General features: G+C 41.9%; 1 protein-coding gene and 1 long non-coding RNA gene across 6 annotated transcripts in view; one reads left to right on the top strand and one right to left on the bottom strand.

The window, feature by feature from the left end:
• The window catches only part of LOC308582946, a 31294-nt gene extending 10309 nt beyond the window's left edge, over positions 1–20985 (bottom strand). Inside the window, exon 1 of the long non-coding RNA XR_014005962.1 lies at positions 20860–20985. This is a non-coding gene — a long non-coding RNA (uncharacterized lncRNA). The remainder of the gene's footprint in view (positions 1–20859) is intronic.
• The window catches only part of BTBD9 (BTB domain containing 9), a 182521-nt gene that overhangs the window by 53708 nt on the left and 103746 nt on the right, over positions 1–25067 (top strand). The window lies entirely within an intron of this gene.

The following is a 25067-nucleotide window of genomic DNA, read 5'->3' as shown; positions in this document are numbered from 1 at the left end:
ACAATACTGACACAATCGAAACATTCACCTGAACACACAAAGGGTTAAACAGGGATTGCGCAAGATTGCACACACAGTTCCCTATCCACAAGGAAAGCAGAGATGAATATGTTCCTGATGTTTGCTAGGGAAAAGGGGGAGCCAAGTTGTGGGGTGTATATGTATTGTGTGGATGCACATAATGGATCTTTTCTATTGGAGGAAGACTAGACAGATCTTGCAAAACATACATAGGCTTATTTAGTTGTTGCGTTCTGAAGCAAGATTTCACCCCTTAAACTGTATTGGGCCTTGCATCTCCCATACCGTACTGTGCAGAGAAAATAATGAACAGTTGTGAATTGCAGTTATTGTAGAATTTATCTAATCCCTCAGTCTGTTCCTGGATTGAAAGAAGATGTTCATTCGGACTTCTGGGACAGCGCCATCGGCAATGGCGGAGTTCCTCTGACAGAGAGGAACCCGCTCCGTGAAAATCGGGTCTTGCTGCCACGGCGAAGGCGGAGACCCTTTAAAAATCCCAGGTGGAGGAAGCCTGGGAACGTGGGATTCGGCTGACACCAGGAGTGCCTCCCCTACTCGCAGGGAAACCCTTTTTTGGGGGTCCGAAGTGACGTGGGGTGAGTGGCGCGGTGTTTTGAATCAACCGCTACTTTTACGGAGTGAAACCGCACAGCCGTTGCCGGAGAGCGCTGACTTTTTCCTGTGGACAATTGGACTCTAAACAAGTACCCATGAGTAGAACGGAAAATTGGATTAAGTATTAAGAAATATTTCAATTTGGCATCGAAACGGGAAGGTTCTAAACAGGAAGTCCGCCTCCCATTTTTTGTAAATAGATTGAAGCAAAAACTTTGTAAGCTAAAGTCTGGAAAGTCGTATATAAAGTTCTAAATTTCCTTCATTCATCACCACCAAAACCCCTCTTGGAAGCAGGAGAAAAGAGGGGGATTTTTGACTGTTTAAGCCTGCAGGAGAGAGAGTAAAGAAAGATAAATTTTCCACCGTCTCAAACCTGGGAACGGGGTGCCAGAGACAGAAATCTATGGGGAAAGTTCATCGACTGTGAACGGAATGTCTTTTGATAGATAGTAAAAAAAAGAGAAATATATTGATTCCAATGTTGCTTTTTGCAGTTAAAAGAAACAAAGTATTTGAAAAGTGAAAGTAATTTTTCTTTGTTGGTCCTGCTTTTAAAAGATGGATACAAATAGAAATTGTCTCCTCTAGAGGGAGCTTGTTAATTTGTTGCCGGAGCTGATCTGGGGACCTCACAGCTGTATGATTAGGATTGTGAGACCAGACTCTAACCTTGGTGGGGAAAATGTGTTTACAAGAAGTCTTGGTGCTTGCTTTTTGCAAGACAAGTGCCTTGCTGGAGCAGATGCATGAGAAGATGGATTTGATGACTGTTGCAGTTAAAAACTTTGGTCAAACGGCGAATACCCATATAGAAACCATTCAGGAACCAGCTCAGGAATCTGTTTTGATAGGGCAAGCGCAAGGGCAGAAGAAAATGGAGGAGGTTGTTGTTGAACCTCAAATAACACAAATGGAGAGATCCGAGGCCTTGCAGGAGTATAAGCCGCTGTTCTTGAAGTTCGAATCTGGAGTGGACCGGGGGGGGGGGGTCTGGAGTTGTGAGGGCTCTTAATTTTGGAAAGACTTTGAAACATGCTCTTAAATATTTTCTGGATTACAGTGTTGACTGTGGGGAATGGGACTGTGGGGAATGGGCTGATCTGCTGAGGAGAGATGGAGATACTTTTGGATTGGAGTCCTCCCGAGACCTACCCCCCAATGAGAAAGGAAAGAAAACAAGAAAAAGATCAACAAAAGATGAAGTAAAGGGCAGGTATAAACAAGAAGAAGACCTGCAGAAGGGACATGGAAAAGATTTAAGAGCCTCGGACATAAGAGCACCAGGTTGATGGACTAGATAGACGAGAAAGGACTGACAAAACCCGAGACCAGGAAGAAGAGACGATGGATGAAGATTGGAAGAAAGCTTCAAAATTTATTTAGAAAAGTATTGTAAAATTAATGAGTATTAGAAAAATGTTGGAATGAAATTATTTGGCCTTAGCAGAAATGTCAAAAAGAATTATGAAAGAATATGTTATGGTTAAAAGAATTTGGTATATATAAGTTTTAAGTTATAAGTTTTAGAGTTTTTTAGATAAGATAAGGTTAAAATAGATTAAGGTAATTTAAATGACAGAATACTGTGAAAGATGGAAAGGATTTGCTGAGATAATTAACAACTAGAATACAAAAAAGGGAGGTGTGAGGAGGTCATTGAAATAAGTTAATGAAAGTTAAGGATTTGGGAATATTAGACCTGTTTTTTAATTGTTTGTTTATTTTTGTTTTTTGATTTAGATGTATTGTGTGTTTTGTTACTTTTTTGACTTTGGTTTTTATTGATCTGTATTGTTTAATTGTTATGTATATCTACTTCTTTATCTCTTCTTCTCCTTCTCTTGTCTTTTCTTTCTTCTTTCTTTGTAACTTTAAAATGCTCAATAAACATCATTTTAAAAAAAACGAAAGAAGATGTTCGTTTGCAGATTTTTAGAAATCTTTTATTTGAATAAACTTTGTACACCATAATGATTCACTGGTTTACTCCATTTGATGAATGATGGGTTCTAGCACCCATGGTTATTACTGGGTTCAGATTTACTCCTTGAAAGTAACAAGTGAACAAAGCATTAATGTTACTACTTTTGTAGCCCTGCAAGCAAAATGGAGAAATAGAACCCGTCAGTTAGGCAGGCGGGGGATAGGAAATGAGCTTCAGGCTTGCTTTCTTCAACTTAATCAAAACATAAGCCTTATTCTCACCTTTTCAAAGATATGTAGACTTAACATATGGAGGGGAAGGCAGAATTGGCTGCTCGCCCTTTCCCTTTCAAAGGAAGCTGAGAATGGGACTGCTCTGGGTGTCCAGTTATATGAATGTAAACCCGACAATGTAATCCGGAGCCCTAGCAAAGGTGTGGTCAATCTTACTCTCACCTTCAAAAGTTGATTCTGTGGCCATAAAGATTGTGAGACTAGAGCTGTAATTTGACATAATGTTAATATCTGACAAATCAGTTTGTGCACACCAAGCCAGAATTGCTGCTTCCCTGCTCCCACTCCCCACCCCATGTCAGGAAGTGAGAAAATTAGAATATATGAAAAGATGAGGAAGCGCACAAGCATGAGAGTCATTTCTGATGCTCCAAATCATGCTTTGGCAGTTTATCTGAATTGACCCAGTCTCTTGATTTTTGATAACAAAAGTAAGGAAACTATTAGTGTATATTACACCCCCACTTATTTTTGGATGCTTCTACATCCTCTTGATTGCCCATCCCCCCTTCCTATAATGTTTATACCCAGATCAATGGCACCAGGTACAAGGAAGCAGAAAAGCAATTTTATGAAGCAGCTGTGACATAATTATAAGATTTGTTTCCTACTCAGAAGCTATTGCTGTCAAGGGAACCATATTTAACTTTTAAATAAGACTCGTTCATCCTTTTGAAGATGAATGCAATGTGTTAGTGAAAGGTTGATACAGCTTCTTTTTAAAGGCACCTGTTAATGCATTTACCTTGGTTGCATTTTCAGAGTGAAGGACCTGAGGATAGTTTCTAGATTGGTTGTCAGCTTATACCTGACAAGAGATGCCTAGACACAATTCTATGTAGATCTTTGTGCTTGTGGGAGAGAGGTGGGGGGAAGGTAGTGGATCAAAATTCTTCGCTTTTGCTTCTGTTTTGTTTCTTTTGGTGTCCTCTACCCTGGGTCACTGAAGGGATTGTACACACATGAAGGTGACTGCTGGCTGCTGAAGAAACCTGTGTGCAAAACAGGGAAGGGAAGATCTCCCAGGGTGAGAGCCTGGGAGAAGAAAGGGAAGGTCCCAGGTGAGAACTGGGAGGATCCACCCACTTCTGTGTGAGATGTGGACTAAGATCTATGGCAATTTGTTATCAGCCGTGACTCCCGCTAATTGATTTACGAACCTCGATTAGCGATTTATGGCGCCCGGCACACTTCCGCTCCGGCTCTTCTTCACGGCTCAGCAGAGTTTCGCACAGCGGTGTAAAACTGTCACGTGGCTCGATTCAGCTTCCAGACAAACACACAGAGAGTCCAGGTTTGTCTATTTACAGCTTTTATTCCGATATTCCCCAGGATTCTCCTGGACTACTTGCAGCCATTTGTATGACTACTCCTTTTCCCTCACAGTACACAGTGAGACTGGCAAACTTTGCCCAAAGCTCCTCCCAAGCTTCTAAAATTGACGTCAGAATGGTGTGGCATCATGGGAAGAACTTAACCTGTTAAGTTCCAACTCCAACACCCCCCTTTGCCGCACCTTCTGACAAGACCCTTTTGAGTTCAACACCTTCCCCTTTGCCTTGTGCTCCTTCCCAGCATCCTTCCCAGGCACCTGTTGAACCCTTTCAACACTCCCAGAATCACACTGTGCGAATTTTGCCCACGCACTTGTCGCTTGGTACCTTTCAGGTGGAATGCCCTTTGTTGAGCGACTAGACCTTCTGGGCACAAACTCAGATGTTACCTCTGACTCACTGCCACCAGAAGATGTGTCCTCAGCCTCATGGGATTCCCCTTCTGACTTAAAACGTTTTCGAATCCTTTCCATTACACTCACAGGAGAACTGGGCTCGCTTTTGGGTGTTCTCTTAACCTGTGGAGAAACTACAGATACCTCCTCCTGTTCCTGACTTTGGTCAGTTACCTGATCGTCATCATCAGACTCAGTTTCTTCTTCCTCCCCCCCAGAATCTTCCTGTTCTGAATCAGAAAGACATTCTGAAAGAACATCACGCTTGACAGCAGGTTGTGACTTTTTATCCTGCTCATAGAACTCAGCGTGCTTGCTGATCAGTAACTTACTCTGATCACCTGATGGAAATGCAAACCTCCATGCACTCGCTGTTGGCTCATACCCACAGAAGATCATTTTCCGGAACTTGGATCCATCTGGCCCCTGCATCGCAGCAGGTACTGACACAGATGCATGTGACCCAAACCTGCGCAAAAAATGAATCCGGGGTTTCCTGCCATGCAACAGCCCAAACGGTGTGTCCCCTACCATGGAATTGTAGGTGCGATTCCAGGTGAAGCTCACATACTTGATTGCCTCCAGCCAAAACCTTGGAGGTAACCCAGAATCTTTCAGCAACACCTGTGCAGTTTTAACCAGAGCCTGACACTTGAGCTCTGCCTCCCCCCTCTGATTGGGTGAAGTCACTGTGTGACGTATCCCTTTCTTGCGAAAGTACTTCTGCAAAGCAGAACCTGTAAACTCAGCTCCTCTGTCACTTGTGACAGCCTGCACTTTGGTGGAAAACCTTACTTCTACCTCCTCAATCCAACATTTGATCAGCTGTGCTGCATCATCCTTGGATTTGAGACCGTGAGTCCAGGAATTCTGTGTAAAATTATCCTGCATCGAGAGCAGAAACCTTGACCCTCCCAGACTTGGTTCCTTTACCGGACCCCACAAATCTATGTGAATTTGTTCAAAAGGCCTAGTGGTTATCCTCTCAACCTTTGGATAACTGCATCCTTTTACCTTTGCCAGCTTGCAAGTTTCACAACTTACAGCATGTCCACATTCTGAAATCTTACACCCTTTAGAAACTTCTGGCAGCACCTGTAGTTCTTCCAAAGAACTATGGGCTGTTCGTGTATGCCAAGCATGTACGCATGAATCATGATTGGGAATTGTAGCACGCAGTGCTTGTGCTTTCTCAACCTTCCCATCACCCTCCAGAGACGTTTTAAGAATGAAAAGATCATTCTGCCCCTTTTTAACCTTGGCAAGCATCCTCCCTCCTTTGGAGATTGTGCACACATCATCCTGAAAACAAACCGTAAATCCCTTTCTCAGTAAATAGGGCACAGACAAAAGACAGTGGTGCATCCCAGGAACGGTACAACACTCCAACGTTTCCTGCAAAATACGAAAATGCAGATTTACAACATTTGTCAAACTTCTTTTCTGTCCATTTGCAAACAGTACAGATTTCCCGGCAGGAATTGCCGTGCAGTTCCACCTCTCGACAGCAGGTGTCTCTGGAATCAAATTGCGATTAGCTGCAGAGTCAATAATAAAACTTTGCTCTGCCCTTGTCCCACGGCTGTCTTCAGCCAACGCCAAACTAGCCGTGATCTGATAAGTCTGTTCCTGGCACCTGGCACGTTTACCAGCCTCAGTCTCACGCCTGGTTGTTTTTCCAGACTGGCTGCCATGGAAACCCGACTGGTTCCCATGAGAGTTCAGCAGTTTGACCTTGGCAACATCCTGTCTTGCCTCTCTGCTCCGGTGGGGGCAATCTCGACGCAAATGTCCCGCTGCATTGCACACGTAGCAACGACGAACTTCAGTGGAAAAACACTGCCTGGGGCTCCTTTTAGCTGGCCTGGCCCTCCTTCTTTCGGAAAAGCACTCCTTGCCAGATCCGCCCCCCTTGAACTGCCGCCTCATTCCAGCAGGTTCAGTGGAAAACTTTTCAAACTTGCCTTTGGAACTTTCCGCCCCCCCGACTTGCTCACTAGCACTCCTTGAGGCTAAATTGTCAGGAACAGGGACTGCAGCCATCTCTAGGCTTTTAGCTTCCATTTGCCCTTGGCTTCCTGCTGAGCCTTCACACAGACGTTTCAGCACATGCCAAGCCTCACACGCAGATTCAACGCCCTCCAGGTGCTGTTGCAACTTAGCATGAACACCTGCTCTCAACATGCAGACCTCAGCTCTCATAGCTTTCTCCCTCTGCATTTTCTCCTCCAGAGAAACAGACTTTAGCTTGCCTGCATCTCTGTCCACCAGTTGCACTGGTTCCCTCTGGGTAATGTCCCAAACTTCCGTGGCCATGAACCACGCCCTCACCCTTTTTGTCCAGGTATTCCACGCTTGGACGGTGAGTTCCTCAAGCTGTTCAAACGGAGCTTGAATCACCTCCTGGCCATCTGCCATGTTCGCCTGTTCTCCCGACGCCCCAAGCTGTACTCACAGAAATCACCAGCTCCCCTGGCGTGGAGAAACGATTCCTTGCTGCTCTCAGCTCCTTGGCTCCACAGCAACACAGGCAAACCTCTGCGTTTTTCAGCTTGCTTGTTTGCCTCCGCCTCCTGCCGTGCTCCTCTGCTCGACACCGCAGATCAAAGCTTTTTCCGGCAGTATCTCCCGTGACGGTTTTACAAGCGGTAATTAAGGACATCCATAACCTATGGCAATTTGTTATCAGCCGTGACTCCCGCTAATTGATTTACGAACCTCGATTAGCGATTTATGGCGCCCGGCACACTTCCGCTCCGGCTCTTCTTCACGGCTCAGCAGAGTTTCGCACAGCGGTGTAAAACTGTCACGTGGCTCGATTCAGCTTCCAGACAAACACACAGAGAGTCCAGGTTTGTCTATTTACAGCTTTTATTCCGATATTCCCCAGGATTCTCCTGGACTACTTGCAGCCATTTGTATGACTACTCCTTTTCCCTCACAGTACACAGTGAGACTGGCAAACTTTGCCCAAAGCTCCTCCCAAGCTTCTAAAATTGACGTCAGAATGGTGTGGCATCATGGGAAGAACTTAACCTGTTAAGTTCCAACTCCAACAAGATCTACCTTTGAGAGAGGGCTCTGTGTTTTCTTTTTCTTTTTCTTCTTTCTCTGTTTTTGTTTTGATTTAAATTAGTTTCTTTTATCTTACTATATTACAAAAAGCCTTAATAAAATATTATTGGGGGGGTGTTTCTGTGTCAGGTGTGGGCAGGTGTGGGGGACTCCCTGGTCCTGAATGGGGTAACTGCCCTTGAAGGACCAGGTGCACAGCCTGGGAGTTATTTTGGACTCACAGCTGTCCATAGAGTCAGGTTAATTCTGTGTTTTTTTTAAAATGATATTTATTAAGTTTTCAAAGGAAAAAAGTTACATAAGTAAAAAAATTAGATGAAAAAACAACAATAAAAATAAAATGGAAAAAAAGAAAAATACAAAATACAGAAAAAAGATAAAAAACATTTTTTAAAAAACCCATCAATCTTTCCATATCATATATTCATATCCTTGCTTCCCTGACCTCCTCACACCTCCCTTTTTTGTATTCCAGTTCAGTTAGTTAATTCAGCAGTTTCTTTCCCTCTTTATTTATTTCTTAATCCTTTAACTTAATATAATATAACTTTGAGTTCTCACCTGTTATTAATCCATTTTTCATACACCTTTAAAACATTACTGCTTAAACCACTTAACTTCATTCTGACATCATTCTAACATTCATTAATTTTGCAATATTTCTGTAAATAGTCTTTAAATTTCTTCCAATCTTCTTCCACCGACTCTTCTCCCTGGTCTCGGATTCTGCCAGTCATTTCCGCCAGTTCCATGTAGTCCATCACCTTCATCTGCCATTCTTCCAGGGTGGGTAGATCTTGCGTCTTCCAATACTTTGCAATAAGTATTCTTGCTGCTGTTGTGGAGTCAGGTTAATTCTGTGTCCAGGGCAGCTGTCTACCAGCTCCATCTGGTACGCAGGCTGAGACTCTACCTGCCCACGGACTGTCTTGCCAGACAGGTGCATTCTCTAGTTATCTCCCACTTGGACTACTGCAATTCACTCTACATGGGGCTGCCTATGAAGGTGAACTCGGACCATATAACACTGATCCTGAAAGACATAACATTGACTCCCCGTATATTTCCAAGCACACTTCAAAGTGTTGGTGCTGACCTTTAAAGCCCTAATGGCCTCGGCCCTGTATACCTGAAAGAGCGTCTCCACCCCCATCATTCAGCCCAGACACTGAGATTTAGCACTGAGGGCCTTCTGGCAGTTCCCACACTACGAGAAGCGAAGCTACAGGGAACCTGGCAGAGGGGCTTCTCGGTCGTGGCACCCACCCTGTGGAACTCCCTCCCACCACATGTTAAGGAGATGAGTGATTATACAATATTTAGGAAACATCTGAAGGCAGCCCTGTATAAGGAAGCTTTTTAAGGTTTAATGTTTTACTATGTTTTTATATATGCTGGAAGCCACCCAGAGTGGCTGGGGCAACCCAGTCAGATGGGCGGGATACAAATTATTATTATTATTATTATTATTATTATTATTATTATTATTATTATTATTATTATTATTGACTTCCAGAAACACCATAAAGCTCAACATTTTGTTTGACCCTCTGTTTCCTCTAAATGCAGCAATTTGAGAAACTGAAGATTGAAAGTCACTGGCTATAGACTGGCAGTTAAAAGCATTAAAAAACACACCAAACAAACATTGGATTTTATGTTCAGTCAGTTCACATACATTCTTGATCTCAGAAGCTAAAGCTATTTACCATTTCCTGCTGCAACTTTACACGTTTATAATATGAAGGAGGCATTATGAAATGGGAAAAAGAAAAAGCATTTTTATATTGCTAAATGTTTTAAAATATGTTTTCTTCTCTCTCATTTTCTTTCTGTTTATCAAATATAGCCTTGGAGAGATATGTGAGGCACATTTCATAATGTTTTGTTACATTCCAAGCATAATTTTTTTTTGGGGGGGGGGACAAGGAAGCACTGAAAGGTTTTATGGGTGCCATTTTCATGCTTGTTTTCAGACATTATCTGCAGTTGTTTGCCCTCTAGAAATAGTACAGCGCTAAGCATTCACAATTCTTGCAGACTTCAGAACTTTGAATAGCTTTGTTTTATAGATATATATAATATCAGCTCATTTGGTAAGAGACCTGTTCTGTTGATGCCAGCTTCTCTTGCAGACAGGAATAAGAAAACGAAATCACAGAAAGGTGCACCACTGAACTCAGTTATAGGTCTATAAAGGGTGGGATAGAAGTATAATGTTCAGTTTTCCCTTCCCTAATAGTGTGAAATAGAAAGTAGACAATGTTTATGTCTCCATAAAGCCGTACCTTTTCTTTAAAATGTATATGCATGCTAAACTAGAACCGCAGGACTTCCACATCACAAGTTTCCCACCACTGATTTTCTCTGTTGCCCTTTCTTTAACTTTTGATCTTCTGCACCTTCTCTACTTTCTTCCCTTTGGTGTTCTTCTCCTGTTCCTGCCCTCCGCTTATCCCTTTTTACCATCTGTCCCTCATTAGCTTGCTCAATATACTGAAGTACTTGGAATGAAGTGTCAGGATCCAAAGATTCTTACTTAGGAATAACTGAGCTAATTGGAATTTTTTCTTCATTGTTCCTGCAAAATGAAATGTGAGAAAAACAAGTAGTTTTTGAAGAAATGGAAGCGGGAGAAGGGTCTGCAGATAGAATTCAGAATATAAAGTATGAAATACTCTTTACTTGGACTAGGTTTTTTTAAAAAAAGCATCAAACATGATTAATAGTTTTGGGGGATTCTGAGCAGGCGCTTGATCGATCAGCTGCTTGTTAATGAGGGGAAAGTGAGTTAAGAGGCAGTGCAGTCCACCTACCTGTGCAACAACCACCTGCCTTTTTTGTATTCTTGTTTCCCTCTAATGAAGGAACCAATTGGTTTAGAGTGATCAATGCTGACCTATTCGGATCAGACGCTGTTCTGGCATTGCTAAGGCAATTACACAGAGTTGCTGGCTTCTAAAAAAAAAAAAAAGTTTGTGTAAAAAGGCCAGAGACATTGAAATGAATAAAAACTACATTCCTGTAAGGGAAGCAAATATTCTGGTTGGAATGAACTGTTTGTTTCTTTCTATACACAAAATCAGAAATCAAGGTCAGCATCATTTCTAAGTTCTTCTTTCTGTCTCTTGGATAGAATCATAGAATCATAGAGTTGGAAGAGACCACAAGGGCCATCGAGTCCAACCCCCTGCCAAGCAGGAAACACCATCAGAGCACTCCTGACATATGGTTCTCAAGCCTCTGCTTAAAGACCTCCAAAGTAGGAGACTCCACCACACTCCTTGGCAGCAAATTCCACTGTCGAACAGCTCTTACTGTCAGGAAGTTCTTCCTAATGTTTAGGTGGAATCTTCTTTCTTGTAGTTTGGCTCCATTGCTCCGTGTCCGCTTCTCTGGAGCAGCAGAAAACAACCTTTCTCCCTCCTCTATGTGACATCCTTTTATATATTTGAACATGGCTATCATATCACCCCTTAACCTCCTCTTCTCCAGGCTAAACATGCCCAGCTCCCTTAGCCGTTCCTCATAAGGCATCGTTTCCAGGCCTTTGACCATTTTGGTTGCCCTCCTCTGGACACGTTCCAGTTTGTCAGTGTCCTTCTTGAATTGTGGTGCCCAGAACTGGACACAGTACTCCAGGTGAGGTCTGACCAAAGCAGAATACAGTGGCACTATTACTTCCCTTGATCTAGATGCTATACTCCTATTGATGCAGCCCAGAATTGCATTGGCTTTTTTAGCTGCCGCGTCACACTGTTGGCTCATGTCAAGTTTGTGGTCAACCAAGACTCCTAGATCCTTTTCACATGTACTGCTCTCAAGCCAGGTGTCACCCATCTTGTATTTGTGCCTCTCCTTTTTTTTGCCCAAGTGCAATACTTTACATTTCTCCCTATTAAAATTCATCTTGTTTGTTTTTGCCCAGTTCTCTAATCTGTCAAGGTCGTTTTGAAGTGTGATCCTGTCCTCTGGGGTGTTAGCCACCCCTCCCAGTTTGGTGTCATCTGCAAATTTGATCAGGATGCTCTTGAGTCCATCATCCAGTGTTCTAGGGATGTTCTAGGGTTGTATCCAACTAAGTCAGTGTGTGAGCAAAATTATTTCCATGAGCAGAATGGAACTTTTCCCTCACTCTCCTCTCTCTGTCACCCCAAATCTACTCTTGACTTCCCCCCCAACTCTCTGGAGTTTATTTGGAGGGTTATTCTGTAGGGGCACTAAATGGGATGTTTTGTTGTACTTATGTAAGTTGTTCTGCTAGAGCAATTACTTAGTACAGTGGTACCTCGCAAGACGAATGCCTCGCAAGACAAAAAACTCGCTAGACGAAAGGTTTTTCTGTTTTCGATTTGCCTCGCAAGACGAATTTCCCTATGGGCTTGTTTCGCAAGACGAAAACGTCTCGCGACTTTGTTTCCTTTGTCTAAAAACAAAGACATGTTTTGTTTATAAAGTTAATTTATTTTCCCTTCAATTTTTGAACTGCTCTTTACAGTATGTGTGACTTTAAAGAGCAGTTAATAAACTGTTGTTGTACCAAATTTGGCTTTGTTTGGACTTTTTTTGACCATAGGAACGCATTAATTGATTTTCAATGCATTCCTATGGGATTTCGTGATTCGCAAGACGAAAAATTCGCTAGACGACAAAACTTGCGGAACGAATTAATTTCGTCTTGCGGGGCACCACTGTATATGGGATTTTCCATGCACACTGTATTTTTTACAGAAATACTTAACTGCATTTTAAACATCTTTCTGTAGCTCTTTATTTCTTTCATAAAACAGGGACTTGAATGGGATAGCCTGCGAGTCCCCTTCAACTCTATGATCAGTTATCTTTTGGAATGAAATAATAGGTAATGTGTACAGTTTGCTGCTAAGGTTTGTCTTAGATAATTGAATATAATGTATAGTATCTCTACATTGTTTGCCCATTTGTTGATCTGAACAAGGGACAGGTTTAAATATGGAATTTCCTAGGTGGAATAAAAATAAAAATATCAGGATGACTATATAATATGTATGACACAGATAAATTGTTCTGATATGTTGATGAAGGTGAAGTTCAGACTACTAATTTGAATTAGCTGCCAGTTAAGATTCCTGTAAAGGTTGCTTTATCTCAGTGTTTTGAGATCATCTCTGGGGTAACAGTCAAAAAGTGGTGTGAACAAATAAAGATCTTAAGGAAAATATGTAGACATGGCAACAATTTTAATTCAGCTTATGCAATTTATTTAAGATGCAGAGTAGCACTATATGATGATAACCATTAAAAAAACAGATACAGTATAATAAGAATGCTAGGCTATAAGAACTGATATTGTAGAGAAAGTAAGTATCTGAATTCATCAGATTATATACATTTCCTTTCAAAATTGTCATGGCAAGAGTTTGCCAAGTATTCTGAGTCGTTGTCTTTTTTATCAACTTTCTCTAAAATTATCTGGGGGGCATTCCAGTATCTAAAAGCTGCACAGCTTCTGTTTGGACAGACTGAATATATGATTTAAGTAGGATTATTTTTGAACATTTCAAGGTTCAGCAACATTGCAAATCCTAAGGTGAATAAAACTTTAAAAAAAATAAAATTATTGAGACATGACTGCTGCTGTTGGATATTCTGCTGTCCCTCACATACTGCCACCCTTCCAAATCATAGGTGGTTGCTTTTCCAGCACCCCTAAGTTAATACACTTCTCATTCACTCCCTTGCATCCCCGCCTTTCAAATCTGTTTCTGTGTTTGGCCCCCAACCCATACACACATTAGCCTACTACTCTTTACCTTCATCACTTCAATCTGTTCACCATTATTTATTCCAATCAAACAATCACTCTGGGTAACTTCTGATAATGATGTTGCCGTCTTCTCTTCCTAAGCTTTAAGCCAGCTCCAAAGTTACAAACACATCATTTGCATGAGATTCTTTTTTAAAAAATCCTTTTTAGCTGCATGTGACATTTTCTTTGTTGCCAGACTGTGCGCAGCAGGACATGAAGAAAATGTCTTGTAAAAAGATCTGAAATGTTTCTCAGTGAAGAAAAGAAACCTTCCCTGGTTCTTACTAAGAATGTAAGCAGTGGTGTTTAAATGGTGTTTAGATGTTCTGTCTCCTAAACGTGTTATCGTAACATAATTTATCAACTGGGAACTCTGCTATTTTAAGAACTACCTTATTAAATATCCCATAAGTAAAGATCAGTCTAGGCAGCACTCTGTCTAAACAGCCAGAAACTGTAGCTAGGAAACTCACTATAACAGGGTGTGATGGAAGTAACCATCTCCTAATGTTTTACTGCAGCATCTGGTAATCCAGCCTCAAAAATAAGCCCACAATTGCTATTACCTGTCAAAAATACCCTGAAATAGTTGTGTGCACGAAGGACCCATCTTTAACATGGCTTGGGGAAGAGAATAGAGGGGGTGCTCAAATTTGCAGATGGCACCAAACTGAGTGGGGCTGGTGATTAAAGCCCTGGATACCTTCAAGGCAACCACTTTTCATACCAGTTTATCCACAGCCTGTGATCTGACAGAGACCCTCCTCTACATTCCACTTACCGTATTTTTCGCCCTATAAGACGCACTGTTTCCCCTCCAAAAATGAAGGGGAAATCTGGGTGCGTCCTATGGGGCGAATGCAGGCTTTCGCTGAAGCCTGGAGAGCGAGAGGGGTCTGTGCGCACCGACCCCTCTCGCTCTCCAGGCTTCAGGAAGCTATCCCGAGTCTTGCAAGCCCGGCGGGATGTCCCGCGGGCTCGCAAGGCTTGCGGGCAGCAGCCTGCACCCAAAAGCTGGGGACAGCGGGGAGGCGCAGAGCCGCCACCCCACTATTCCCCGACCTGATCTGGAGGCTGGCGGGGGGAGAAGCAAGCCTGCTTCTCCCCCCCGCCAGCCCCACAACCTCCAGATCAGGTCGGGGAATAGCGGGATGGCGGCGCTCCGCCATCCCGCTATTCCCCAACCTGATCTGGAGCCTGGGGGTGGGAGAAGCAAGCCTGCTTCTCCCCCCCACCAGCCCCACAACCTCCAGATCAGGTCGGGGAATAGCGGGATGGCAGCGCTCCGCCATCCCGCTATTCGCCAACCTGATCTGGAGCCTGGGGGTGGGAGAAGCAAGCCTGCTTCTCCCCCCCACCAGCCCCACAACCTCCAGATCAGGTCGGGGAATAGCGGGATGGCAGCGCTCCGCCATCCCGCTATTCCCCAACCTGATCTGGAGGCTGGGGGTGGGAGAAGCAAGCCTGCTTCTCCCCCCCCCCGCCAGCCCCACAACCTCCAGATCAGGTCGGGGAATAGCGGGATGGCAGCGCTCCGCCATCCCGCTATTCCCTGACCTGATCTGGAGGCTGGGGGTGGGAAAAGCAAGCCTGCTTCTCCCCCCTACGAGCCCCACAACCTCCAGATCAGGTCAGGGAATAGCGGGATGGCAGCGCTCCGCCATCCCACTATTCCCTGACCTGATCTGGAGGCTGGCGGGGGGAGAAGCAAGCCTGCTTCTCCCCCCGCCAGCCCCACAAGCTCGGGGGATAGCGGGCCAAGCTGTCCCTGAAGGCAGAAGAGGGAGACGGAGCACTCCATCTCCCTCTTCTAGCTTGGGATGGTTGCGCAAAGCCTCTGCTGGGCAGCGCAGTGCGCTGCCCCACAGAGGCTTGGGAGGCTGTCCCTGAAGGCAGAAGAGGGAGACGAAGTGCTCCGTCTCCCTCTTCTAGCTTGGGGATGGCTGCGCAAACCTGGGGGGAAATCAAATTTTTTCCTTTGATTTCCCCCCTCAAAAAATAGGTGCGTCCTATGGGCCGGTGCGTCCTATAGGGCGAAAAATACGGTAGATGTTTTTGCAATTTTTGAAAGCAGTGTATAAATGTATTTAGAGATATCTAAAAGCTGTGTATAGATATCAGCCAGTGAATTCTTACTGGCAAAATCTTGAATGCAATCCAGTAAAAACCCAGTGATCAACAAACTCCTAATGAATCACATTCTACAGCATCATGTTATACCCTGCAACATTATACAATGACATTCGTAATGAATGTGTGGATCTTCCTTGATCTTCATATGTCTATAGATCTGTGAGCTGGCTAGAATAACCTATGTGGTCCCTAAAAGCATTAGGTACAGAAAAGAAGATGTTTCTGAAATGCCTGATCTAGAATTACCAACAGGTCTAACTACATTTTCCAGTTCTCTCTATGTTTTATGTGGTTTCCATAGACAGTTTTCCAAAGTAACTAGTAAAATCCCTGATTTGAAGCCATGTCATCATTTTAGTTTCAATGCTTCCTTCCTTCCTAACATGGCGTTGTCAGTTTCAAACTTTAATTAAATTGTCATTCCACATTCCTTACATTTGATTGTATTCAACAAAGTTATACATGGAGTAAACCCACAGAAATTAACGTAACTAAGTTAGCAATGCCAATTAATTTGAATGGGTCTACTCTGATTACAACTAATGTTGGATACATACCATAAATATGTTGTTTTCCAATAATATAGCACATTTTAGTGAGTTTTTGGACCCTAAAATATTTCCTAGTATAATCATAAGTAAACTGAATAGCTCTAAGATGAAAATTCCAACTATACTTGTTCATAAATGACCTGGAGTCAGAAGTAATTAGTGAGGTCATCAAGGACAATATAATCCATTTATGATATTATACATGTGTGTGTGGTTCAATTTTATATGCCAAAGATTTATGGGAAGTCCAAGTGCACAATTTTTACTGGATCATTCCTTTCCCATATGCTTGCAGAAACCCTCAAATATTTTAAAATATTAGTATTGTAAGACTTCACTTCTAAGAAGCTATGCTTATTTTTCTCTCTGTGTAGCATGTTCTACATATACTGTATATCAGTTCCACTTTTAACAATGCTTTCTACCCATTGAACTGCTTTCTGGGTAAAAATTCTGCTTTGGATGCCTAGTTTGCTTGCAAGATGTCTGCTCTGAGCTTTTCCTATCTCACTAGTCATGGCTCCCCCTGCCCCCCCCCCAGCAGGGTCTATCTTGATGACTCTGACATATAGAGCTAGGATAATTTGGAGGTCTTCTTCAAGCATATATTACTACTTCTGACAACAGGGGAGATCACATGTAAGCTTTTGCCAGAAACAACATCAATTAGTGAAATGGCACTTGAAACATTTCTAAGTGTTTAAAATTTGCACACTGATGCTATCAAATAGAAATGCTGTTGTTTGATGCCTGGAGATCATGCGAAAAACGGAAGTTGCTGCCTTTCCCAAGTACTTTTGGTAACAGATGGGCTTGTAGGGACTGAGCTGCATTTATTATGAAGGTTACTAAATGGTTTTTGGTAAATGTTAGAAAGGGTTCTGTTAGTGGGGTATTATACGTGAAATTATAATTCAGTTCACTGAGGCTTTATTGCACCTATGGGTAAAGAGGCTCTGTTTTGTATCACCTAAATTGTGGCCAAGGACAGGCTTGTACCCAGCAGAAGTGTGTGCTTAATTTAAAAATGAGGGATGGTAGCAAAGGACCTAGGCAAGGTCAAAATTATTTAAAATATATATTCTTTGTCCTTTCCACACATTGTGCAATGAAATGAAAAAGTTTGGTTAGTTGTCCACTTTAGTTTGATAATGGTAGCTTGTGATGTAGAATGCTATAATTTCACTAATTTTCTTCAGGTGAGCAAATCTTGGATAAATTGAAAAACAGGCTTTAGCTTTGCATGACTTAAGAATTAGGTTTCTTGCGGAAGGTCATTGGGAAGACGGGTTGGCAGAAGAGTTGAGAGATTATAATAATGCTTTTTACTCTCAAATTGTTATACAAATTTCCAATGTTAAGCGTTCTTTTACTGCTTAATGTGAAAATCTGTCATCTTCTTAAACTGTGTTTGTCACAGATAATAAATTTACACAAACAGTTTGGTTGATAGCATCTGAGCTTGGGGAGAATGTGGTTCTATGTTTCAGAGACTATTCAAATGAGTCCCTGGTGTGGAGAAAAGCTGTTCTTGTTAAAAATAACTAGAATTATTTGTTGCAGGTAATGTGAGTTTGTTCTTAATGTGAATTTATGGTTTCCTTTACCACCTTTCTTCCCTTCCATAAAATACAGTAGGATTTAAAAATAACTGACCCTGTGACTCTATTGAATCTGGTGCATTGTCCACTCCTGATTAATAACCTTTAAAAAATAAATGGCATTTGCTGGCTGTGTCCTGTTCTTTGGAGGGCAGTAGTAATTAGCTGTTAGCTAGTGACTATGTTGCATAGTTTACAAAATATAATGCAAGTTAGTAAGCCCTTATACTTGAAAGCAAAGTAAGTGATACTGTAGAAAATGTGTATTTTAGTATCCAGGGTACTTTTTGCTGAAAGTGGGAAGCTGGAATTTCCCCCCCATGAGGCAATGAAATTCAAAGCTTTGAAAAGGATTGATTTTATACTATGATATCATGTACATTTTAAGGTTAAAGCTTACTTGACTTCTCTAGGAATGAAGTTTCATATTATATTTAATGGATCTTGGCTCTAGTTCATTCAGTGGATAATGCATGCTTCCTCTGGAGTCCACTATTCTTACAAATGCATTTAGTTCTTGTTTCACTCTGTACTTCGGGTAGGTTTTTACCACTTTCTTTTTTCCGCTGATGTAAATGGTAAGATGTTGTTCGAGCTTGAAGCAGCAAGTTTCAGAAGAGAAAAAAACTAACATCAGCATTTCAAATCCAGTGTAACTCATTAATACCACAATTCACATTCCAATTAAACATAAGTACTTGAATTTAAGCTTGCTTAGTCCTGTTGGTGCCAGTGAAACAAAACTAGTTTAAAGCCATAGGTTTAGACTTTCGGCTGCATATAAAATTATATTTATGTTTTCTGTAAACCTTGATTTATTGAATTGTATCCTAAGAACATGAATGAAAAGACAACTGTCACCACTGATATTCTGCAGGCACCTGCACAAGAATTCACTCAGTACCATAATTGTCAGGATTTTATATTAGTTCTCATGCAATTGGAAATACATCTTTCAATGTCATTTCACTTTTGCTGTGCCAAGATCTTAATGCAAGATTTAAACAGCTTTTCCATGTATAGAAGATGCCTTCCTCATGAGGAAATGTGCTTTTGGATCCAGCCCTTGTTAACAGACCTATTCATATCACCTCCTATATGATCTGTTGAGAAGTTTTATGAATGCACTAGAAGTTTGTTCAAGCCACCATAAAATGTCAGACTCGTTCAAAGCATATGCACGACAGCAAATACAGGAGGGGAATACTTTGATATTACTCTAGGAGGGGGGGAGCTGTTTGGTTTATTATTATTATTTTAGACATTCTTTAACTTCTAAACCTCAAATGCCCTTTATAAAAAATGACTGACTGTCTTGACATGCCAGGAAGTCCTTTTTAACAAGGAAAATGCTTGTATTAATATTTTGCTTAAGGATTCCCTTTGGATGAAGTTGGCCATGTTTTTATACCGGGGTTCATAGAATCCTAGAATCGTAGAATTGGAAAGGAGCCCAAGGCTCACCTAGTTGAACCCTCTGCAATGCCAAAGGATAGGTAACAACATTATAAAACAATGCAGTTGTCTTTGCTGTCAGTTGAGGCTCAGGTGGCCTCAGTGGCACAGAGCAGGATGGTGGCCCAGGTGTGCTCCTGTCTGGAAAAGGGTAGCCTAACTGTTTATGCTCTAGTAACCTGTAGATTAGATTACTGCATTGTGCTATACACGGAGCTGCTTCTGAATATGGTTCAGAAACTTCAGCTGGTGCAGAATTAATCAGCCAAGTTGCTCATCAGGGCAAGATGGTTTGAGCAATCCTGGCCCAACTGCACTGGCTGCCAATTAATTTCCAGCCCCAATTCAAAGTGTTGGTTTTGACCTGTAAAGTCTTAAATGACTCAGGACTGCAATACCCCAAGGACCACTTCTATCTATATTAATCGGCCCAGACCCTGCAATCATGATCTGGGGCCCTGCTTCATGTGGCCCCTCCCCAAGTGGTCCAGAGGGTGGAAACTCAAGAATGGGCCTTTTCTGAGGTTTGTGGAATGCTCTCCCCCAGGGCGGCTTGCTTTGTTACAGACTTTAGGCACCAGGCAGAAACGTTCCTCTTTTCCTAGGCCTTTGGCTAATTAAACAATTGAAGGCCTTTTAAACTGTGTGTGAGAGAGGAGGGTGGGGCATAGTTTTTGTTTATTATTATATTATGCATCATAATATGTATCTCCATTGTGTTTTTATATTGTAAACTGCCCTGTGGACCTCGGGTATAGGGCAGAATGAATGAAGTGCCCACCCTGTTTAGGGTTTTATAGAATACATAGTAATCTTTATAGGAGTTCCCATTTAAAAAAACCTGCTTTTACTCTTCATGATTTCCTACACTAGGTGTAAAAGAAAAGAAAATGAAAAATGAGTTATTTCTGCAACTCAGACACCTTTCAGGCCTTGTTTCTGTCAAATGGCAGGCTACTATGCATTACCGCTAGACTCTCAGGAATATTTTGTTATTTTAAACTGGTATGAAAATATTAAAAGATAGCTGAAGAATGCTATATAAAATGCATATAGCACTCATATTGATGCTATAACTCAGTATGACTACAGTGGTATGTAGCTTCATAAAAGGCTTCTTGGTTGCATTAGAGACCATTCCAAGGTTGAAATTATTTTCCGTTTTTCAGTAGCAGCAAAAATATTGATTGCCAGGTTTTAGAAGAAGAATTATGTTCCCACTATTATAGTTATATAGGATATAGAAGACTTAAGTTACTCAAATTGTCTTTCCTTTAAGGAAAGTTGGATGGAAAAAGATTGGAAGATTTGTTCTTTTCAGCTGGGCTTTTTGTTTTTGTCTTTATCAACCTCAATAACAAGCAAAAGCAACAAGAAGAGATGAACGTGTTTCTGTATTTGTTTAAATAATTAGGGTATGAATTATTTCATATTGGTCATCACAAATTTGGTGATACAACACATTACATTTATGTCTTTTATCTCCAACTGCACTCACCTACAGATTAGTAGATATGATTACGTGGTGCTTCATTGTCTTCAGCAATTTGCTAACTGACTTTTGGAAATTGTCTCTGGGCAGAATTATGCTTAATGGGACTACTTGATTTTTCATCTGAATCACATGAAGAAGGATAGTAGGATGCAATTATAGCTCTGCAGTCTTACCAGTGCTCTGTTTCTTTTTGTGGTTCTCAAAGTGTTCATCAGGACTTCTGTACAAAAAGACCCATAATGAAATTAAATAGTTTGAATTTGGGTCTTCTGTAGCATCCTGCTGATTTTAGCAGTGGCATAAGTCTGCCAAAGAGAATTCAGTTGCAGCTTTAGGATTTTAAAAATGCACTTTTTATCTATATCCAGCCATTATCTATACACCTTTAAAAACTTTTACTAAGTTTTTACACTAGTAAGTGAGTTATGCCAACCATGGAATGCATGGTTTGCATAGGGATCTCAGAAGAGCCTGAGTCATGATGTTTTCCAGAATATGCTATTTATTTAACATTAAGCTCCTGTTCAGGGCAATGGTATGGAGATGTGCATTCCAGCATTCTTATTCTTGTATCATATTTCTAGAGTGATTCAGATGCTATCATCAACTGCTCTACAAAGAGACTATGAGCTGATAAAAACTTGCTTAGTAGAATTCACATTTTGCCCATTTTAGGGGGAATTTGGCGCAGTCAGCCAGCAGTTAGTGACATTTTCTATTGATAATGGCTCTTTCCAAATTGCTAAATTTCTTCGCTGTGTTGATGTTCTTTTTTAATTGTACCCCACAAAATGTCAGTTTCTTTCATCTATCCATATTGCCTCTTTTGTGTTCACTTCTCCTATAACAGATTCCGTCTCCCAAAATTTTTATTAACCTTTGGGTGGTATTCAACTAAGGTTTAATCAGAGTAAACCCTTTGAAATTAATGACCGTGACTAAGTTAGGTCCATTTATTTTAATATGTCTCCTCTGAGTAAAACTCAGTTCAATACCACCCTTCGTACTTAAGTTTCTAATTTCCCTCAATACTTCTCCGGCCATTCCCTCTAGATCTCCCATCCCTCCCTCTTTACTCACTCACCTTCTTCCCTACCCTAGGGGACACACACAAGTTCTCCAGTTCCAGGGCAGCTGCCCAATGCCCACTTGGACTTTTGAATCACAGCAGGCAACCATCATTGTGGAATTAGTTAGCAGAGGTTTCCTGTGGCTCACAGGTGACAAGGGATATGGGGTTTGGGAAGGAACAATGGCAGCCTCAGGCACTTATCCTTTTTTATCTCCCTTGGTCTATCCCATTTGCCTTCTTTCCTCCTCTCCCACTCCTCCATATTTTCTCTTTCTTTCATTTCCTCCCCTCCAACTTGGTGTGCTAATAGCCTCAGTCTGTAATCAAGTACTGTTCCTTTGCATTCCTATACACCGTGAGTATGATAAGCTGTTGGTGGCTTCCTTCACCCAAACAAAATGCTACAGCCTGGTCAGAGGGTTGGGTGGGGAGGTGAGGGGGGCTGCACTGGCGGAGGAACGTGGGTGCAGTGGGTGCGGGCTGCCCCGGGTATCATCCCTGAAGGGGGTGACATTGCTGCCCCACCCCCCTGGAATGCTTGCCACAGGCAGCACCCCCCTGGGACGCTTGGCCCACTCCCGCGGGCGGCTAGCCCCACCACCCACCCCTGGGTGCACAGCATGTGCACTGCTCCGGGTGCCAGAGCAGATAGCTCCACCTCTGGGGGGGCTGCCCCCCTGAACATGGACCAAGGCATATACACTTCCAGAGTGTGGCTACTGTACTATAAGTGCAGTTTTCTACATTGTGCATCAGTCTGGAAAATGAAGTGTCTGATGAAATGGAGGATCAGTAACTCAGTTACTAGTCCTTGCACTGATGCTACTGTGGGTTAGCAGTGCTTTGGGTTCAACTCTTTAGAACCCATCTTAAATCTTCCGGATTCCTTTTAACGTTTTAGAATTTTTATTTACTGATAGTATACTTTTCCCCTAACATACTTATTTTCCTCATTCATAAACATTTAGATTTAGATTTAGATTTGGTGGAAAGAGTGCCTGAAGAACTATGGATGGAGGCTTGTAACATTATACAGGAGGCAGCAACAAAAACTATCCCATGAAAAGGAAATGCAAGAAAGCAAAGTGGCTGTCCAACAAGGCCTTACAAATAGTAGGGGAGAGAAGACAAGCAAAATGCGAGGCAGATAGTGAAAGATACAGGAAATTGAATGCAGATTTCCAAAAAATAGCAAGGAGAAACAAGAGGGCCTTCTTAAACAAGCAATGCAAAGAAATAGAGGGAAACAACAGAATGGGAAAAACTAGAGATCTGTTCAAGAAAATTGGAGATATGAAAGGAACATTTCATACAAAGATTACCATAATAAAGGACAAAAGTGGAAAGGACCTAACAGAAGCAGAAGACATCAAGAAGAGGTGGCAAGAAAACACATAGGAATTATACCAGAAAGATAAGAATTTCTCGTATACCCCAGGTAGTGTGGTTGTTGACCTTGAGCCAGACATCCTGGAGAGTGAAGTCAAATGGGCTTTAGAAAACACTGCAAATAACAAGGCCAGTGGAAGTGATGATATTCCAGCTGAACTATCAAAATTTTTAAAAGAGGATGCTGTTAAGGTGCTACACTGAATATGCCAGCAAGTTTGGAAAACTCAGCAGTGGCCAGAGGATTGGAGAAGATCAGTTTACATCCCAATCCCAAAGAAGGGCAGTGCCAAAGAATGCTCCAACTACCGCACAATTGCGCTCATTTCACACGCTAGCAAGGTTATGTTTCAAATTCTACAAGGCAGGCTTAAGCAGTATGTGGACTGAGAACTCCCAGAAGTGCAAGCTGGATTTAGAAGAGGCAGAGGAACCAGAGACCAAATTGCAAACATGCGCCGGATTATGGAGAAAGCTAGAGAGTTCCAGAAAGACATCTACTTCTGCTTCGTTGACTACACAAAAGCCTTTGACTGTGTCGACCACAGCAAACTATGGCAAGTTCCCCTCTAGGGGGAACTCTGTGACATTACAATGGCTGTGGATGGAAAGTTACTAGTGGAAATTGAAAGAATGTTTCATTTGGTGGGAATCTTACAAGAGCAGAGTCTGGCTATGAATAAACAACTCATGACCTTGACTTCTGGAACAAGCAGCTCTGCTGAATGTATTGAGGACCTGAATGAGAAAGAATCTGCAGCTGAATCGGAAATGATAACTCAAGAAGTGGACGAGACTAAACAAGGAAAAGAGAAAGCAAAGATGGAAAGTACCAACCAGAAGCTTACACCAGTGGAATATAAGCAAGGAGACTTTTGGATTACATTGACTACAAATCTGCGAAAGATGCAAAAGACGAAGGAGGAGGCCCCGGGAGTATATGGAATACAGGAACTCAAAATAAAGAAGAAATATGATTGGGGCCTCCACTCTGACTCTGAAGATGCATGGCCTGCGGAACTTTTGCAGCAGTTGTTTTCAAATGTCCTTGTGGGAAGAGAACCTGGTTTGATGGGGACAGAACTCCTTCGAGATTCGACGACCAATATAAAGGACTACCAACAAGACCGGCGGAGAGGAACTGAAAGAGATTTGAAAGCCTCGGACGTGAGGAACCCAGGCTAAGAACTGTTATTTGGACATGTATTGGGGAAGGGACGAAAACCGGGGATGGGAGGGAGGGAAGAATAACTTTAAAAACACTCAGGACCTTTGGGTTTAGTTAATACGACTTTTATCTAAGACAAAATGGGAAATCGATGGAAGGGAATTTGAGTCCAACTTAGAAAAAAATTATTTCTTTTTTTTTTTTTTTATAAAAGAGGTAATATTAAGATGGTTAGAAATTTTAATTTGCTGACACAATTATGGGAATTGGGATGCATGAAGGGGGGTGGGGGGAAGTCAAGGAACAAGGTTAAGAAAGTAGGATTTTCTGAAATTATACATGTTATTGTCTTGTCTCTTTTGTGTGTGTTATGTCTTTATAAAAGGTGAAAAACCAATAAAAATTATTATAAAAAAAAAAGAATTCATCATGCGAAAGGCTGGACTGGATGAATCCCAAGCCGGAATTAAGATTGCAACAACCTCAGATATGCAGATGACACAATATTGATGGCAGAAAGTGAGGAGGAATTAAATAACCTTTTAATGAGGATGAAAAATGAGAGCGCAAAATATGGTCTGAAGCTCAACATCAAAACAATTAAGATCATGGCCACTGGTCCCATCACCTCCTGGCAAATAGAAGGGGAGGAAATGGAGGCAGTGAGAGATTTTACTTTCTTGGGTTCCATGATCACTGTAGATGGTGACAGCAGTAACGAAACTAAAAGACACCTGCTTCTTGGGAGAAAA

Source organism: Podarcis bocagei (genome assembly GCF_964188305.1).
Source record: "Podarcis bocagei genome assembly, chromosome: 3".
In the NCBI taxonomy this organism is placed as follows: domain Eukaryota; kingdom Metazoa; phylum Chordata; class Lepidosauria; order Squamata; family Lacertidae; genus Podarcis; species Podarcis bocagei.
This window is presented reverse-complemented; position numbering and strand designations above follow the sequence as displayed.